At 44.1% G+C, this 19699-nt stretch overlaps 1 long non-coding RNA gene across 1 annotated transcript; it reads right to left on the bottom strand.

Moving 5' to 3' along the window:
• Positions 1–1250: 1250 nt before the first annotated feature.
• On the bottom strand, positions 1251–18610 carry LOC138667192 (uncharacterized). Its single transcript, XR_011318630.1, has 3 exons — positions 18492–18610; positions 1575–1653; positions 1251–1423 (listed from the first exon to the last, which is right to left on the bottom strand). It is a non-coding gene; the product is annotated as an uncharacterized lncRNA (long non-coding RNA).
• Positions 18611–19699: the final 1089 nt, after the last annotated feature.

The following is a 19699-nucleotide window of genomic DNA, read 5'->3' as shown; positions in this document are numbered from 1 at the left end:
AATCACTGAGAACTTCTAGTTATGTAGGAGGCAGATGGAGATGAAGCCTGAAGAGACTTTCTCATGCTCCATTTGGGACTCCCTTGCCAGATTTTCGGCCACTGGGAGAAATACCAAGATGCATCAGACAGGACAGAACATATAAACATCCTAGCTAAGCTTCCTTCCTTCCACCAAAATATGGACTGTATTGCTAAGTGACAGAATTAATCATCTCAACCGTGAGAAATTCTGAAATACGGGCACTGCTCTGTGAATTTCCAGCCAGATAGGAGGACGCGATGAGGATACAGATTATTGTCCTAGACTTTGAAAAAGCAATTGCAGATGTCACATGAGGTTTCCATAACAATAATCTATCTAAGGGACAATTAGCTTCTTCTGTAAGCTGTTTGCAAAATATGAGTTCAAAATTTTTTAAATGTTTTTATTTTATTTTTTTTGGCATAAATCTCTGGACGATGCAGCTGTATCAACAACAGTGAGATGTTGTGATGTCGAAAGCAATTTATTCATATAATGTTTGTAAATTTAGTAAACTCTGGGTGAACCGACGACCTTGGCCATTTCAAGGTCACCAGATTGCGAAAGTGGATGACACGTCTTGAAAAGGCAATTAATTAACCTAAAGCTACTTTCACACATCAGGCTTTTTTGCATCAGGCACAATCCGGTGAATTTTTTAAAAAACAAATCCTTTTTTTTCCGCCGGATCCGTTTTTTTCTCATAGAGTTGTATTAGCACCGGATTGCGCCTGATGTCCCAACGTTTCATCCGTTCTTTTGCCGGATCCGTAAAAAATTAGTTTTCCGGTGGATGGAGAAAACGTCCAGAGCAACGTTTTTTTCTGTCAGGCAGAAAACCGCACAATGACTGATCCGGTAGAAATGGCCGAATCCGGTGACCGGATCCAGGTTTTAACAGAAGTCATTCATGCATCCATCTCTCTCTCTCTTTCTCTCCCCCCGGAACAGGAACACTGTATTCTGAAAAACAAAAAAAGGGATTCTAGCAGAAAAACGAATCAGTTGCATCAGTTTTTCACTATTTGCGACGGATCCGTTTTTTCTAAAATTAGCCAGATTGTGCCTGAAACAAAAAACCTGATGTGTGAAGGTAGCCTTAATTAGAAGATTAAAAAAAATGACAAAGAATGAACATTTTTACACTCATGGAATTTATGAAGATAAATAATCTAATTGATTGAGTTTACAGGAAAAAAACAATCACTTCTACGTACTTTGCTTTATATGAAACTTGGCGTCCTTCATTCATCTGACAATAGGCACGCAACACAATTCTGAGACAAATTCATTCCATCTGCTCAGCAGTGTCCTGAAAACACAACTTTGACACCTTTGCCTTTCAAATAGTATCATCCCTCCATTGTATCAGTAGCGTTTTAGCTAATGTGTCATAGACCTGCGCAAAAATAAAACATTGCTGCAAGATTTTTTTCCGAGATGGAAATTGGCTTGATTGGAATCTATGATTAAATGAAGCCAGAAACACATCAGTTTTTTTAATGTTTTCCTCGGGCCTTGAAATTTGAATAAAAGTGTTTTATATTTACCGGATGGACGTGCCGTTATCCTCCTCTTCCGTCCATAAAAGAAGAAATAGTGCAGAGGTTCAGCATTTCTTTAAATGACCTAAAAAATAAAAAACAGTTTCTTTACTTTCGTTAGATCTGCCCTGTCTCCAATTTAGAAGTTTCGGAGATTCATACTTCTGCAAGCGGGAGAAGAAGAAATACACAGGCTTGTGATTTCCAAAAATCTCCAGTATTTACTGGAGTGTTCATTTATTTTATACTCTTCATGAACATAGGTGTTCCGTGCATAAATGTAGGTGTTTCTTATATGATATCACATAGTGGAATTCATAGCATAATAAGCAAACGATACTCCTTGTATCCAGCCAACTTAGTCACCTTCCTCAACAAGTCTTTGTTTTAGTGCATTCCTCTGAAAATTACTACACCCTATGAAATTTGACAGGCCTAGTGACATTACCGCTTTCCTTACCTTTAGGCTTGGGTTACTTATAATGTCTCCTCTGAGAGAATCGGATCGATTATGGTAATGATGACACTCTGATATGAGTTAAATCACAGTGTCAGTTTAGTGTGATCCCATTCTCTTGGATGAGAGAATGGTAGCACAGGTGAGCAGAAGATGGAGAACAAAGTTTATCCATCTCTTCTATTGGGTGAGTCCGCGGAAATCTAAGTGTAGTCTGATGTTTTCTATGCCCCCATTGACTTGAATGACTTAATGTGATCCGATTTTGCGCGAGAAAAACGGACCAATTATTTTGATCAGAGTATGGTCCGACTGTCATTAGTTTTTCTCATACTTGGAGGAAAAATGCTCCCCTCCCCTTCTCTTTTATGACAGCCTGTGAAAATCCCACCGCGCTTGGATGTCATCAGATGTCATGGACCCTCAGATCAAAATTGTACATGTCTCTGCGGTTTTCTGAAGACCACTAGATCCATGAAAAATCAATATCATGTGAATGGCTTCATAGACTATCACAGGTACGAGAGTTAATCATGAAACCATGGATAGCGCTCGTACATGAAAATCGACACCTAACACTGTCAAAGCTGTAGAACAGTCACATCAAATGTTGTTTTCAACAGAAAAAGTCGACCTATTTGGGAAAGTTTCATTGGGATAAGTTCACACTGTCGTTTGACACGGTTTGCATTCCAAAATTTGCAGAAAATATATTTAAGATACTTGGTAATTACACTTCCTATTGGTCTTAATGGGTATAAATATAACCTAAAATGTACATGGCACATTTGTTCCATTTTTTTATAGATGGGAACAAAAGCATCATGCCGATTTTGCAGCATATTCAGTGTGGATAATGCTTCAAATTTACTTATTAAATCAAATAGAAAAAAATCTTAAATCTATATTTTTTTTAAAAAGTCAATTTTTTATGTGGATTCAGTGTCAAGAAGGCCTCTCTGACCTTTCCCGGCGCCTGCGCACTGCAGTACTTTGCTCTGCCCTCAACAGGGCAGACAAAGTACGCCTGCACCGGAACCGCAGAGTGAAGACCAGAAGAGGACGTCATCGTAAGAAGATGGGATGGCCCCCCCGCCAAGGTGAGTATAATCTAACCTCTTTTTCTCATCTTTTAGGTTACATCGGGGGCTTATCTACAGCATTACAGAATGCTGTAGATAAGCCCCTGATGCCGGTGGGCTTAGCTCACCTTCGATTTTGGGGGTGACAGGTTCCCTTTAAAGAGCATGTCTTTTTCAACTATATTAGATGATCAAAATGGCTCTGACATTGGAATTACGGTTGCTGCAGCTGAGGTGATTAAAGCAGTGGTGTAGCATTGGAGTGGGCCACAGGGCTGGTTGTTTTGGGTGCCCACCCTGTACGCAAGGGTGAACATGGTCAGTTTAGGTTAGTGTAAGCTTTATTTATTTGTGAGGCGTCGCACGAATGTGGCATGGTTAATTTGGTTGGGACTCTTGGGAGGACACACAGAAGCAATTTTTTGTTGTAAAGTGGCACTTACGGAGCATTATTTGTTTTAGGGGGAACCTGGGGGACATCGTGACTGGACTAGTGACAATACTTGCTTGTCCTGGAAGTTTGCAACCCACGCTACACCACTTAGTAAATGTACTGTAAGTACGAAATTATACTCCTGGGATTTACAATCATGTTACTCTCTCGAGTTTACAGAGAATGGTGGTCAAAACTAAAAAGGTCACCCTACTGGGGAAAACACCATTTTAGAGAGTCGTCCGATTGCCAGAATGGATATAACATTGTGCAGGAGCTTTTCTGAATGCACATCTGCCCAAACCTTGCAAGTAACACAAGTTGTATTACATGCACTGGTCCTCTCCTCTAGGTTCTGCACAACAACAATACAGATCTGTCAAGGCTTTATGCACTTACTTATATGGCCTGTGTACAAAATCTGAATACAGCTTTTTCATTGCTTGCAAATCATATCCTACCCCAAATCTGCGAAAAACACGAAGGTTCTGATTTTGGTTCTTAGTTGCCTTCTCTATAAATAATCTCATTAGTTCATGTTATAACGTAATATCCTACATTTAATGCATGAAAAACAAATGGCTTTGAGGTCTCGTTGGCTTGTTCTTGAATCTATATAACAGTGAAAGCTTGCAAAGTCTTTTCCAGATAGTCATTAAATATATAACATTTTTCGGCTTTTTAGAGCAAATGTAAATTGCATCCTCATTTACATCCATATACAAACTCATTAATCTTTTTTGCTTGTTCTTCCATTACATTTATCCTTAAATGCCCCTTTTTCCCCGTATTGATTGATGCATATCCAAGTTCTCACTTTCTGAATTCCATAAGCCATTACAAAGCGTCTCCAGATAATCAAAGTTTTAAGGTGTAGTAAACTTTCTGCTACTTCTTTTATTATTATTAGCATTATTATTTATTTATATAGCACCATTGATTCCACGGAGCTGTACACGAGAAGGGGTTACATACAAATTACAGATATCACTTACAGAAAACAAACTAACAATGACAGACTGATAAAGAGGGGCAAGGAGCCTGCCCTTCCAGGCTTACATTCTACAGAATGGTGGGGAAGGAGACAGTAGGTTGAGGGTTGCAGGAGCTCCGGTGTTGGTGAGGCGGTAGCTTCGGTAGTGATGAGGCGGCAGCGGGGTCAGTGCAGGCTGTAGGCTTTCCTGAAGAGATGAGTTTTCAGGTTCCATCTGAAGGATCCGAATGTGGTTGATAGTCGGACGTGTTGGGGCAAAGAATTCCAGAGGATGGGGGATATTCGGGAGAAGTCTTGGAGGCAGTTGGGTGAGGAGCGAATAAGTGTGGAGGAGAGAAGGAGGTCTTCTACAGCTTGATATGGATTCTAAAGACAATGCAGAAGTTAAAGGTGGATTCTGGTTGTAACTAATGGAGGTTTGTGTCCCGTGTATAAATACAGCAGAAGTTGGGTATATGTAAAGTTAGCTATGTAAGGAGGCAAACTGGGCAATTGCACATGGCCCTTATCCCTAAAGGAGACCCTACAAGACAGTACACTGATGCAGGTTCAGAGTAGCAAGGAGCTTCCGGCAGTGCAGATGAGTGTTTGTAGGTGTAAACAGGCACTCATCCAACAAGTAAGCAAAACGGGTGATTGAATGGTTTATGCTGAAGCAAAAATCAGCATTCTATGCAGCACATCGCTGCGTGTAAATAAGACCTGTGCTGCCGATAACATGATACTATATGGGGACAGAGCGATCATATTAGGCATTGTTCTGTCCCATCATTCTTCTTCAGTCTGTATAAAGAAGCTGGTAATCAAGCTCCGAATGACTTTTCTAGTAGGGGAAATAAGTATTTGATCCCTTGCTGATTTTGTAAGCTTGCCCACTAACAAAGACATGAACAGTCTATAATTTTAAGGATAGGTTAATTGTAACATTGAGAGATAGAATATCAAAAATAAAATCCAGAAAATCACATTGTATAAATCATATAAATTTATTTGCATTTTGCAGTGAGAAATAAGAATTTGATCCCCTACCAATCATTAAGAGTTGTGGCTCCTACAGACCAGTTGGACGCTCCTAATCAACTCATTACCTGCATTAAAGACAGCTGTCTTACATACGGTAGTCACCATAGTCAGTTCTATGAGGTCTTCTCTCCCTCAGTTGTGGGAGCCTATTCCTCTACAACCGACTCCAGCAAAATACCCTCAACTCATGGACCATGAGAACCATCTCTGCATGTTGCGAGGTTGACCACTGGATCACCATATGCGGAGGAGGTTTAGGGTCCTTGGGCAGCACCCGTCGTCCGGTGACTCCCCGCTGCTGCCCCAGGGGTGACGATTTCAGGAATTTCTTCCACCTCTGTCTCTATCTCACTCACATCCATCAGGCAGTTCGGAGATTAATTTGGCTTTCGTCTGCTTTGCGCCATCAATATTCAAAGCTCACCTCTTTGCTCCTCATTCCTCGTGCATTGAGAAGAAAATGATGGCGGTCGCTCCCCGCTTCTTCGTGCCTGGCGCTGGCTCTCCCTGGGCCGGACATCTGACGTGATCACCATGTCACGCTTTACTACTGGAAATATCACCTTAGGCCGCGCTCTCTGCTATTGCCATCTTCCGCCCGATGGGCCATGCATCACACTGCACTGCACATTCTTCCGGAACGCAACTCATATTTTGGGATGCATTCTGGCTGCAGGGCACATTCTTCTTCGGGCTGACATACATTTGGGTGCTCTTCCATCAGTGCTATGGGTTTTCCGTAGTTCACTTTCTTCGTGCCATGAACTTGCATCCTGATGACTACGACTTATGTATGCTGCCTGAGCAAGGTAGTCATGGGCAAACTGCTGCTCCTGCTCGCTCTGGCACCCTACAATCAAAACTTTTCCCAGTATTGGTATGCTGCAATGTGTGGATTGCCTAACACTTACTTGTGGCCCATGGGCCTCCACTTGCTCCAGACTTTCATTTTCTAGAGCCTTCGGAGCAAGCAATTCAGGAGAATTCATCAAAACACTCAAACTTTTTCCTTGCAGCTTGCAATCATTACAATCAATCATCTAGGATAGGGCCCAACAGGTTACAGTCTTTTCCACTGGTTACTGGACATAACTTCAGCCCTAGTTCTCGGTAAGGGTAGAGCATCCCTCTTGCTATCTCCTCTAGCACTATGAATTCTTCTCCAATATAAGCAGTGCACCCGGATTCCATCACCTCCACCTCTGAGAGTTAGAGTCCATATTTCCCTGCAGCTCCGCAGGCTTAGTGCACCCAAGAGCCCCAACATCCATCTTGAAGTTCCCAGGCCGACAGATGGATTCACACAGAATGGTTCTCTGACTACCCACTGCCCCGAGTAACAGGCTCACATTGTCCCTAGCTGTCTATTGCCTATGACCACTGCTGTCACTTCACCACACTTTCTCCAACTGAACTTGACACTTCCTGAACTTGGCGCTAACTCTCAGTTCCCCCTCCCTGATCTAGGCCAGCCATTACAGTTAACCCTGTCTATGCTAAACTGCAGCACCAGAGGGTTTTACTTTCAGATAACATACATGAAGATAAATTACATTTAACCCCTTGATGTGTCAGAGAGTAGAACATAATCTCCAACACTCCTACAGCACATCCACAAAAAATACAATAAAAAGGAAAACATCTTATGTACTCCAACATGGAGCCAAGAGAGGTTAGAAAAAGCCTTAAAATTTGAAGCATGACCTCTAGTGCACATGCCACTTAATGTGCAATTGCGGTCATACTTCATTCTATATTAACTGTTTATTTAATATTTAACACGGTTTAAATTTTTAGTTGTGTTAATTTTCACTTCATTTTTCAGTCCCTATAGGAGACCTGAACCTGCTTTCTTTTGGCTGCTTATACTGTTGTGAATTCTGTGACTGAATTCACTCCTGTGGTCACAAGTGGTACTGCAGCTTCTGAGCTTCCTCCCTCAGGTGTTCTGGTGAGCTCGTTAACTGCTTCATTACTTAACTCCGCCTGTTGCTGCTATCCTTGCTCCTTGTCAATGTTTCAGTGTTGGATCTGAGCTTCTCCTGATTGTTCCTGAGACCTGCTGCTCTGTATAGCTAAGTGCTTTTTGCTTTTTTGTTGCTTTTTTTCTGTCCAGCTTGTCTTTTGTTTTGCTGGAAGCTCTGAGACGCAAAGGGTGTACCGCCGTGCCGTTAGTTCGGCACGGTGGGTTTTTTTTTTGCCCCCTTTGCGTGGTTTTGCTTTAGGGTTTTTTGTAGACTGCAAAGTTCGCTTTACTGTCCTCGCTCTGTCCTAGAATATCGGGCCCCACTTTGCTGAATCTATTTCATCCCTACGTTTTGTCTTTTCATTTTACTCACAGTCATTATATGTGGGGGGCTGCCTTTTCCTTTGGGGAATTTCTCTGGGGCAAGTCAGGCCTATTTTTCTATCTTCAGGCTAGCTAGTTTCTTAGGCTGTGCCGAGTTGCCTAGGTAGTTGTTAGGCGCAATCCACAGCCGCTTTTAGTTGTGTTTAGGATAGGATCAGGTGTGCAGTCTACAGAGTTTCCACGTCTCAGAGCTCGTTCTTGTATTTTTGGGTATTTGTCAGATCACTGTGTGCGCTCTGATCGCTAAGCACTCTGTGTTTCTGGATTGCCTTCATAACACCTGTCATTAGCAAACATAACAGTACAAGGAGCCAAACTAATGATTCTCAATAGAGGGAAAGAAAAAGTTCTGACATCATTTTTTTTTTTTTTTCTGCTCTGTGTTCACTTTTTTTTTTTTTCCCCTAGACATTTGGGTGATTCTGGACACAGGTGTGGACATGGATATTCAGGGTCTGTGCTCTTCAATGGATAATCTCGTTATAAATGTACAAAAAATTCAAGATACTATTGATCAGAAATCTACGTTAGAACCAAGAATTCCTATTCCTGATTTGTTTTTTGGAGATAGAACTAAGTTTCTAAGTTTCAAAAATAATTGTAAGCTATTTCTGGCCTTGAAACCTCATTCTTCTGGTAATCCTATTCAACAGGTTTTGATTATTATTTCTTTTTTGCGCGGCGACCCTCAAGACTGGGCATTTTCTCTTGCGCCAGGAGACCCTGCATTGAGTAGTGTCGATGCGTTTTTCCTGGTGCTCGGACTGCTGTACGATGAGCCTAATTCAGTGGATCAGGCTGAGAAAAATTTGCTGGCTTTGTGCCAGGGTCAGGATGATATAGAAGTATATTGTCAGAAATTTAGGAAATGGTCAGTACTCACTCAGTGGAATGAATCTGCGCTGGCAGCTTTGTTCAGAAAGGGTCTCTCTGAGGCTCTTAAGGATGTCATGGTGGGATTTCCTATGCCTGCTGGTTTGAATGAGTCTTTGTCTTTGGCCATTCAGATCGGTCGACGCTTGCGCGAGCGTAAATCTGTGCACCATTTGGCGGTACTGCCTGAGGTTAAACCTGAGCCTATGCAGTGCGATAGGACTATGACTAGAGTTGAACGGCAGGAATACAGACGTCTGAATGGTCTGTGTTTCTACTGTGGTGATTCCACTCATGCTATTTCTGATTGTCCTAAGCGCACTAAGCGGTCCGCTAGGTCTGCCGTCATTGGTACTGTACAGGCCAAATTCCTTCTGTCCATTACCTTGATATGCTCTTTGTCGTCGTTTTCTGTCATGGCGTTTGTGGATTCGGGCGCTGCCCTGAATCTGATGGATTTGGATTATGCTAAACGTTGTGGGTTTTTCTTGGAGCCTTTGCGGTGTCCTATTCCATTGAGAGGAATTGATGCTACACCTTTGGCCAAGAATAAACCTCAATACTGGGCCCAGCTGACCATGTGCATGGCTCCTGCACATCAGGAAGTTATTCGCTTTCTGGTGTTGCATAATCTGCATGATGTGGTTGTGTTGGGGTTGCCATGGCTACAAACCCATAATCCAGTATTGGATTGGAATTCCATGTCGGTATCCAGCTGGGGTTGTCAGGGGGTACATGGTGATGTTCCATTTTTTTCGATTTCGTCATCCACCCCTTCTGAGGTCCCAGAGTTCTTGTCTGATTATCAGGATGTATTTGAAGAGCCCAAGTCCGATGCTCTACCTCCGCATAGGGATTGTGATTGTGCTATCAATTTGATTCCTGGTAGTAAATTCCCTAAAGGTCGATTATTTAATTTATCCGTGCCCGAACACGCCGCTATTCGCAGTTATGTGAAGGAATCCCTGGAGAAGGGACATATTCGCCCATCGTCATCACCACTGGGAGCAGGGTTCTTCTTTGTAGCCAAGAAGGATGGTTCGCTGAGACCGTGTATTGATTACCGCCTTCTTAATAAGATCACTGTTAAATTTCAGTATCCCTTGCCATTGTTATCTGACTTGTTTGCTCGGATTAAGGGGGCTAGTTGGTTCACTAAGATAGATCTTCGTGGTGCGTATAATCTGGTGAGAATCAGGCAAGGAGATGAATGGAAAACTGCATTCAATACGCCCGAGGGTCATTTTGAGTATCTAGTGATGCCGTTCGGACTTGCCAATGCTCCATCTGTGTTTCAGTCTTTTATGCATGACATCTTCCGTGAGTATCTGGATAAATTCCTGATTGTTTACTTGGATGACATTTTGATCTTCTCAGATAATAATAATAATAATAATAATTTTTATTTATATAGCGCCAACATATTCCGCAGCGCTTTACAAATTATAGAGGGGACTTGTACATACAATAGACATTACAGCATAACAGAAATACAGTTCAAAACAGATACCAAGAGGAGTGAGGGCCCTGCTCGTAAGCTTACAAACTATGAGGAAAAGGGGAGACACGAGAGGTGGATGGTAACAATTGCTATAGTTATTCGGACCAGCCATAGTGTAAGGCTTGGGTGTTCATGTAAAGCTGCATGAACCAGTTAATTAATTTTTTTTTTTTTTTTTTTTTTTTTTAATATAGGCCACACAGGGATCGTTAGGTTAATGCATTGAGGCGGTAGGCCAGTCTGAACAAATGAGTTTTTAGGGCACGCTTAAAACTGTGGGGATTGGGGATTAATCGTATTATCCTAGGTAGTGCATTCCAAAGAATCGGCGCAGCACGTGTAAAGTCTTGGAGACGGGAGTGGGAGGTTCTGATTATTGAGGATGCTAACCTGAGGTCATCAGCGGAGCGGAGGGCACGGGTAGGGTGGTAGACTGAGACCAGAGAGGAGATGTAGGGTGGTGCTGAGCCATGGAGTGCTTTGTGGATGAGGGTAGTAGTTTTGTACTGGATTCTTGAGTGGATGGGTAACCAGTGTAATGACTGGCACAAGGTAGAGGCATCGGTGTAACGGTTGGTGAGGAATATGATCCTGGCAGCAGCATTCAGGACAGATTGGAGCGGGGAGAGTTTGGTAAGAGGGAGGCCGATTAGTAGAGAGTTACAATAGTCCAGACGAGAATGAATAAGTGAAACAGTAAGAGTTTTTGCAGAGTCGAAAGTAAGAAAAGGGCGAATTCTAGAAATGTTTTTGAGATGCAGGTAAGAAGAGCGAGCCAGTGATCGGATGTGGGGGGTGAATGAAAGGTCAGAATCAAGGATGACCCCAAGGCAGCGGGCATGTTGCTTTGGAGTAATGGTGGAACCGCACACGGAGATGGCAATGTCAGGCAAAGGTAGGTTAGTAGAGGGAGAAAACACGAGGAGTTCAGTTTTTGACAGGTTTAGTTTCAGATAGAGGGAGGACATGATGCTAGAGACAGCGGTAAGACAATCACTGGTGTTTTCTAATAAGGCAGGCGTGAGATCAGGAGAAGAAGTGTATAGTTGGGTGTCGTCAGCATAGAGATGGTACTGGAAGCCAAATCTACTGATTGTTTGTCCAATAGGGGCAGTATACAAAGAGAAGAGGAGGGGGCCTAGGACTGATCCTTGAGGAACCCCAACAGTAAGGGGAAGGTGAGAGGAGGAGGAACCAGCGAAACATACAGTGAAGGATCGGTCAGAGAGATAGGAGGAGAACCAGGAGAGAACGGTGTCCTTGAGGCCGATGGAGCGGAGCATAGTGAGGAGGAGCTGATGATCCACAGTGTCAAATGCTGCAGAGAGATCCAAGAGAATTAGCATGGAGTAGTGACCATTAGATTTAGCTGTTAGTAGGTCATTAGAGACTTTAGTGAGGGCAGTTTCAGTAGAGTGTAAAGAGCGGAAACCAGATTGAAGAGGGTCGAGAAGAGAGTTATCTGAGAGATAGCGGGTAAGACGGGAGTGGACCAGGCGTTCGAGGAGTTTAGAGATGAATGGAAGATTAGAGACAGGTCTATAATTAGCGGCACAGTTTTGGTCGAGGGATGGTTTTTTAAGTAATGGATGTATGATGGCATGCTTAAATGAGGAGGGAAAAATACCGGAAGTGAGGGAAAGGTTGAATATTTTTGTTAGGTGAGAGGTGACAGCCGGGGAAAGGGACTGGAGGAAATGTGACGGAATGGGGTCACTGGTGCAAGTGATCGGGCGAGAAGATGCAAGGAGCCTGCTTACTTCTTCTTCTGTAACTGGTTCAAAGTCAGAGAGTGAACTAGATGCAGTGGGGGAGGGAGGACAGTGCATGGTATGAAGAGATTGGGAGATGATTTCCTGTCGAATATGGTCAATTTTTTCTTTGAAGTAATTGGCCAGATTGTCAGCACGGAGATCCGTGGTTGGGGCCTGCGCTCTTGGGTTGAGTAGGGACTGGAACGTGTCAAAGAGACGTTTAGGGTTATTGGACAGGGAGGTGATGAGGGTGTTGAAGTAGGTTTGTTTGGAGAGGTGAAGGGCAGAATTGTATGTCTTTAGCATGAACTTATAATGGATGAAATCTTCGGGTAGATTAGATTTTCTCCACAGACGTTCTGCGCACCTGGAGCACCGCTGCAGGAAACGTGTTTGCAGCGTGTGCCACGGTTGTTGCCGTCTGTGCCGAGTTGTTTTATGTATAGGAGGAGCAGCTTCATCCAGGGCACTTTGCAGGGTTTCATTGTAATGCTTCAGAGCAGAATCAGGACATGAGATGGAGGAGATTGGGGCCAATGAGGACTCAGATGATTGGGAGTCTCATGTGAAGCAGGTCAGAATGGTTTTTCAGGTCCTGCGTGCTAACTCTTTGTTTGTGAAGGGATCAAAGTGTCTCTTCGGTGTGCAGAAAGTTTCATTTTTGGGGTTCATCTTTACCCCTTCTACTATCGAGATGGATCCAGTTAAGGTCCAAGCCATCCAGGATTGGATTCAGCCGACATCTCTGAAAAGTCTGCAAAAGTTCCTGGGCTTTGCTAATTTTTATCGTCGCTTCATCTGTAATTTTTCTAGCATTGCTAAACCATTGACCGATTTGACCAAGAAGGGTGCTGATTTGGTTAATTGGTCTTCTGCTGCTGTGGAAGCTTTTCAGGAGTTGAAGCGTCGTTTTTGTTCTGCCCCTGTGTTGTGTCAGCCAGATGTTTCTCTTCCGTTCCAGGTCGAGGTTGATGCTTCTGAGATTGGAGCAGGGGCGGTTTTGTCACAGAGAGGTTCTGATTGCTCAGTGATGAAACCATGTGCTTTCTTTTCCAGGAAGTTTTCGCCCGCTGAGCGTAATTATGATGTGGGCAATCGAGAGTTGCTGGCCATGAAGTGGGCATTCGAGGAGTGGCGTCATTGGCTTGAAGGAGCTAAGCATCGCGTGGTGGTATTGACTGATCATAAGAACTTGACTTATCTCGAGTCTGCCAAGCGCTTGAATCCTAGACAGGCCCGTTGGTCGTTATTTTTTGCCCGCTTCGACTTTGTGATTTCGTACCTTCCGGGCTCTAAAAATGTGAAGGCGGATGCTCTGTCTAGGAGTTTTGTGCCCGACTCTCCGGGTTTATCTGAGCCAGCGGGTATCCTCAAGGAAGGAGTCATTGTGTCTGCCATCTCCCCTGATTTGCGGCGGGTGCTGCAAAAATTTCAGGCGAATAAACCTGATCGTTGTCCAGCAGAGAAACTGTTCGTCCCTGATAGGTGGACTAATAAACTTATCTCTGAACTTCATTGTTCGGTGTTGGCTGGTCATCCTGGAATCTTTGGTACCAGAGAGTTAGTGGCTAGATCCTTCTGGTGGCCATCTCTGTCACGGGATGTACGTACTTTTGTGCAGTCCTGTGGGATTTGTGCTAGGGCTAAGCCCTGCTGTTCTCGTGCCAGTGGGTTGCTTTTGCCCTTGCCGGTCCCAAAGAGGCCTTGGACACATATTTCGATGGATTTCATTTCTGACCTTCCCGTTTCTCAAAAGATGTCAGTCATTTGGGTGGTCTGTGATCGCTTTTCTAAAATGGTCCATCTGGTGCCCTTGGCTAAATTGCCTTCCTCCTCTGATTTGGTACCTTTGTTCTTTCAGCATGTGGTTCGGTTGCATGGCATTCCTGAGAATATTGTTTCTGACAGAGGTTCCCAGTTTGTTTCAAGGTTTTGGCGAGCCTTTTGTGGTAGGATGGGCATTGACCTATCCTTTTCCTCGGCTTTCCATCCTCAGACTAATGGCCAGACCGAACGAACCAATCAGACCTTGGAAACATATCTGAGATGTTTTGTTTCTGCAGGCCAGGATGATTGGGTGTCCTTTTTGCCGTTGGCTGAGTTCGCCCTTAATAATCGGGCCAGCTCGGCTACCTTGGTTTCTCCATTTTTTTGCAATTCTGGGTTCCATCCTCGTTTCTCTTCAGGACAGGTTGAGTCTTCGGACTGTCCTGGTGTGGATTCTGTGGTGGATAGGTTGCAGCAGATCTGGACTCAGGTAGTGGACAATTTGATCTTGTCCCAGGAGAAAGCTCAACTTTTCGCTAATCGCAGACGCCGTGTGGGTCCCCGACTTCGTGTTGGGGATCTGGTTTGGTTATCTTCTCGTCATATTCCTATGAAGGTTTCCTCTCCTAAATTTAAACCTCGTTTTATTGGTCTATATAGGATTTCTGAGGTTCTCAATCCTGTGTCTTTTCGTTTGACCCTCCCAGACTCCTTTTCCATACATAATGTATTCCATAGGTCGTTGTTGCGGAGATACGTGGCACCTATGGTTCCATCTGTTGAGCCTCCTGCCCCGGTTTTGGTGGAGGGGGAATTGGAGTATATTGTGGAGAAGATTTTGGATTCTCGTGTTTCTAGACGGAAACTCCAGTATCTGGTTAAATGGAAGGGTTATGCTCAGGAAGATAATTCCTGGGTTTTTGCCTCTGATGTTCATGCTTCCGATCTTGTTCGTGCCTTTCATGCGGCTCATCCTGGTCGGCCTGGGGGCTCTGGTGAGGGTTCGGTGACCCCTCCTCAAGGGGGGGGTACTGTTGTGAATTCTGTGGCTGAATTCACTCCTGTGGTCACAAGTGGTACTGCAGCTTCTGAGCTTCCTCCCTCAGGTGTTCTGGTGAGCTCGTTAACTGCTTCATTACTTAACTCCGCCTGTTGCTGCTATCCTTGCTCCTTGTCAATGTTTCAGTGTTGGATCTGAGCTTCTCCTGATTGTTCCTGTGACCTGCTGCTCTGTATAGCTAAGTGCTTTTTGCTTTTTTGTTGCTTTTTTTCTGTCCAGCTTGTCTTTTGTTTTGCTGGAAGCTCTGAGACGCAAAGGGTGTACCGCCGTGCCGTTAGTTCGGCACGGTGGGGTTTTTTTTGCCCCCTTTGCGTGGTTTTGCTTTAGGGTTTTTTGTAGACTGCAAAGTTCGCTTTACTGTCCTCGCTCTGTCCTAGAATATCGGGCCCCACTTTGCTGAATCTATTTCATCCCTACGTTTTGTCTTTTCATTTTACTCACAGTCATTATATGTGGGGGGCTGCCTTTTCCTTTGGGGAATTTCTCTGGGGCAAGTCAGGCCTATTTTTCTATCTTCAGGCTAGCTAGTTTCTTAGGCTGTGCCGAGTTGCCTAGGTAGTTGTTAGGCGCAATCCACAGCCGCTTTTAGTTGTGTTTAGGATAGGATCAGGTGTGGAGTCTACAGAGTTTCCACGTCTCAGAGCTCGTTCTTGTATTTTTGGGTATTTGTCAGATCACTGTGTGCGCTCTGATCGCTAAGCACTCTGTGTTTCTGGATTGCCTTCATAACACCTGTCATTAGCAAACATAACATTATACTATACTAGATGGTGGCCCGATTCTAACGCATTGGGTATTCTAGAATATGTATGTAGTTAATTTATGAAGATTTTAGAATAATACATTTAATACACAGGATTCGGCCGGCCGCGACCAATTAGTGCCTGTCGCTGATTGTTCGCGGCCGACCACGTAGTATATAGCACAGCCACGTAGTATATAACAGCCCACGTAGTGAATAGCACAGCCACATAGTATATTGCACAGCAACGTAGTATATTGCACAGCCACATAGTATATAGCACAGCCACGTAGTATATAGCACAGCCACGTAGTATATAGCACAGCCACGTAGTATACAGCACAGCCCACGGAGTATATAGCACAGCCCACATAGTATATAGCACAGCCTACGGAGTGTATAACAGCCCACATAGCATATAACACAGCCACATAGTATATAGCACAGCCTACGGAGTGTATAACAGCCCACATAGCATATAACACAGCTCACGTAGTATATAACAGCCCACGCACGCAGTATATAACACAGGCCACGTAGTGCATAACACAGGCCACGCAGTGTATAACACAGGCCACATAGTGTATAACACAGTCCACATAGTATATTGCACAGCCCACGTAGCACATTGCACAGCCCACGTAGTACATTGCACAGCCCACGTAGTACATTGCACAGCCCACGTAGTATATTGCACAGCCCACATAGTATATTGAGCAGCCCACGTAGTATATTGCACAGCCCTCGTAGTATATTGCACAGCCCACGCAGTATATGCACAGCCCACGTAGTATATTGCACAGCCCACGTGGTATATAGCAATGTGGGCATCATATCCCTGTTAAAAAAAAAATAGTTATATACTCACCTTCCGTTGGCCCCCGCTTCGCACCGATGCTCCTCGTGCGCTCCGGTCTCAAGAGTGCATTGCGGTCTCGTGAGACCGCTACGTTATCATCTCGCGAGATCGCAATGCATGGAGCGGTTACCGTCCCAGGGTTGGTATGAGCGCAGGACCTGTGATGACGTCGCGGTCACATGACCGTGACGTCATGGCAGGTCTTTCTCACATAGCATCCTAGGCACCAGAACCTGCCGCTTCCACTGCCGAGGACAGCGGGCGACGTCGGAGGGTGAGAATAACCTTTTTTTTAATTATTATTATGTGTAACATTAGATCTTTTTATTATTGATGCTGCATACGCAGCATCAATAGTAAAAAGTTGGTCACACAGGGTTAATAGCTGCGTTACCGGAGTGCGTTATACCGTGCTCCGGTAACGCTGGCATTAGCCCTGTGTGAGGGCTGACTGGAGGGGAGTATGGAGCGGGCACTGACTGCAGGGAGGAAAGAGCGGCCATTTTGCCGTCGGACTGTGCTCGTCGCTGATTGGTCGTGGCAATGGTCGTGGGCGTTTTGCCACGACCAATCAGCGACTTGGATTTCCATGACAGACAGAGGCCGCAACCAATGAATATCTGTGACAGACAGACAGACGGAAGTGACCCTTAGACAATTATATAGTAGATACTGTTGTTGACTCTTTGTAGTGGAAGATGATCATGACTTCAGGGTTTAGAAGATTAGAAGAAGATCAGTGGCTGTGGGTACTGAGGTAACTGATGAAGCCAATCTGGGGCCTTTAATATGGGACATAAGTAAGTAGATGTAGTAAGGACAGAAGATACTCCTTGTGCCTTCAAGAACAGTTTGCATTCGTTTTGCCTCAAAGAGTGTCCTGTCTTCAGCTGCATGTGCTGCTGAAGAGATCCTGTCTCACCAAACTGGACAATACAGAAATTTGAGGGACGCTTTAAAGCAGTCTTGTAACATTTCTTTGGCCCCCTGACTGTTCATTTTCTGTGACACAGTTCTGTGTATAGTAGTTTTTGGGCAATTGGTTTTCTGGCATTCTAGTCCAGCTCATCTGACTTGGGCTTTCAGCAGTAAAAGGTTGGACGCTGCAGAACCCATCTTGCTCCAGGATCTGCTTGTCGGGAACATTGCCTTTCCATCTGATATCGAGAAGTCTACAGAGACAGATCAAGTGAAAGTAATTGAATGGTTTGGCATGCTGGTTATAAACAGTCCAGGTCTCAGTAGCATAGAGAAATGTGAAGGACCACTGAGCAGTAGACCTTCAAGTTGGTGGTAAAGCTGAGTCCACTCCGCTTCCAGAAATTCTTACAGAGTCTCCTGAAGGCGGTGCTGGTTTTGACAATTCTGTTGTTGATCTCAGCATCTATGGTCATTGTACAGGAGAGTGTGATGTCCAGGTAAGTGAAGTTGTCGACCATTTTGAGGTTGTGTTCCTTCATCGCAATGCGAGGTTAATGGTATTGTTTTCCTGGAGCAGGTTGGCCCATAACTATGTATGAAGTAAAGTCTGTGGCTTAGCTTCATGACAGTATAAAGATGGCAGCAACAGTGTCCATCAACCCATCGTACCCTACTATCGTTTCAAAGAGGAAGGGGGCAATGGGTGCTGGAATGGTTGCGTGATGCAATAGTGCCACTAAATTGCCATTGTTAATCTACGACAGTGGAGATCAGAGCCAACTATTGAGCTATGTATCATAAAAGCACTGCTCTGACTGCTATAAAAATATATTGAGAAATTAAAGGGCTCAGTATTTGGAACCTAAAAAATTACATGATAAAGATGGATTTTGACTTTAGGCTCCATCTTTACTCTTTTAATTTACAACTTACTGGCCCTATACACAGTGGAAAGGAACCCCATCCCCAGAAACACCCCCCAAACAGTGGCGTAATTTGAAGTACTGACAATTTTATGCTTTGGTTCATAGGACTGTTCTGGCCAAATTGGGTCTGCTGGCAAATATATGGATGGGAAACCAACATATCACCAAAAATCAACTTTACCTGTGTAGTAGATCCTGCTGATACACATCCACTATCGTTGTTATTGGTGGGACGGTCACATAAAATAACATAATTTTTGTTTTTAAAAGGGTAAATATTTTTGGCAGGTTCCTCCTCTTCTTGGCTCCCAGCCCCAGAGCAGACATAAAATTTCTATCACTATTAGCATTAGCTTTTGGCCCATAGGAAGTTTTTTCCCCTACTTTTCTTTTCACACACTACTGCAGAGTAAAAGAACGGAAGATACCGGGGTCAGGATCCGGCAAGCATTGCCAGATGATGTTACCAGCTGCAAAAAAAACCAACTCAAAGAACAGAATTAAAAGAAAAAATTAACCATTTGATAACAGGGTGAACTAAAGTAAGCCGTAAAATGAAGCATTGCAGAATTATCCTAGTAATGGAGGAAGTGAAAGGGTAACGCTCGCAGCTGCAGGTCTGAATAGAAGGAATGCTGATTCTTCATTTATGACTGACTCATTCATATCCTCTGCACAAAAGAGACGGCAATAAGGAAGTGCTCAGACGTACTGTGCAGCCAACCAACAGTACCGTGATTTAGCGTAGGATTAAATGGGTACATTCATTAATGAGCTATTCTTAGAGGACGTTCAGTGCTGATCTATTTCATATATTCAGCTTTCACCATACAGAAAGTTTCATTTTATATGTTTATTATATGGTTAGGAAGAGTTCTTCAAATCAGATGGCACCGGAAAAAGCCTATCGTACTTTATCCATCAAAAAATACATGTACCCTTGAATTCCCTGAGGTCGTGTTGTTCTCCAGGACACGAGATAGAACCGGAGGGCATAGTACTATATGGCAATTGCCTGTAACAAGTCTAAGGTGAAGCAGTAACCTTAAGAGCCGGGTCATCTAAGACAGGGGTCCCCAACTCCAGTCCTCAAGGCCCACCAACAGGTCATGTTTTCAGGATTTCCTTTGCATTGCACAGGTGATGCAATTATTACCTGGGCAAAACTAAGGAAATCCTGAAAACATGACAAGTTGGTGGGCCTTGAGGACTGGAGTTGGGGACCCCTGATCTAAGAGATCCTATAGACAGGCTCAAACTGCCTATCATACAGACATCTGTCTTAGGACAGGAGAGAGGAGACCCTGTCAGCAAGCTTTAAGCCGCAGGGACCTCGCCATGTGGCGCAAGTTGGAAAGGCTTATGGGACCTCACCTGAAGTGGGACCAC

Source organism: Ranitomeya imitator, chromosome 2 (genome assembly GCF_032444005.1).
Source record: "Ranitomeya imitator isolate aRanImi1 chromosome 2, aRanImi1.pri, whole genome shotgun sequence".
Lineage (NCBI taxonomy): Eukaryota > Metazoa > Chordata > Amphibia > Anura > Dendrobatidae > Ranitomeya > Ranitomeya imitator.
Note: the sequence above shows the minus strand (reverse complement) of the source record. Positions and strands in the feature narration are given on the sequence as shown.